The following is a 701-nucleotide window of genomic DNA, read 5'->3' as shown; positions in this document are numbered from 1 at the left end:
GCAACATACAGGGACCACTTTCACAATATCAGGTGTGTAATACATAATTTATCATTGTGTATATGTGTGATATATATTCACTGTGTTTATGGATGTAATATGTTTATGTATTTGGTGTGCTCCGATATGTACAAAGTGTTTGTATGTAATAATTATTTGCTTGTGTATTGAATTTTTATGCACATGCAATAACTGTTTACATACATTTATACAATATATGTGTGTTTGTTTGTGAAAGAGAGAGAGAGATACATACAATGATGCATGCAAATAATTTCTGATCTGTACATACTAAAGTTTGCCTGTTTTCTCCACTACAGCAGGTAATCCCAGCCTACTATGATCAAAATGGGGCGGTTTTGATGGGCAACCTCCGAGGAGTAGGTAATGGTGCCCCAGTTCGACTTGTCTCCCCTGCACCAGTCATCATCAATGGTGCCAATGGAGCTCAGGCTGCTGCTGCCAACAACATGAGGCTACTAGGAAAACCAGGTACTACCTAATCCCATTCCTCTATTTACATTCATGTGTGATGTCTGGTCTACTGGGCATGAATAATGATTGGCCAGTAGATGAACATGAGAAAGCTGACTTGTTTACAAGGGAGATGGCAAAATTTAGGGCACGTGATAATATAGATAGTAACCGTTCTAATGATCTTCATGTGGTTGCAGGCACACCATAGGAAACTCCCAGCCCCC

The 701-nt window shown here is 39.7% G+C and overlaps 1 protein-coding gene across 2 annotated transcripts in view; it reads left to right on the top strand.

Moving 5' to 3' along the window:
- The window catches only part of LOC119592548 (pumilio homolog 2-like), a gene marked incomplete in the record, with an annotated part of 245467 nt that overhangs the window by 236917 nt on the left and 7849 nt on the right, over nt 1–701 (top strand).

Source organism: Penaeus monodon, chromosome 30 (assembly GCF_015228065.2).
Source record: "Penaeus monodon isolate SGIC_2016 chromosome 30, NSTDA_Pmon_1, whole genome shotgun sequence".
NCBI classification, from domain to species: Eukaryota; Metazoa; Arthropoda; class Malacostraca; order Decapoda; family Penaeidae; genus Penaeus; species Penaeus monodon.
Note: the sequence above shows the minus strand (reverse complement) of the source record. Positions and strands in the feature narration are given on the sequence as shown.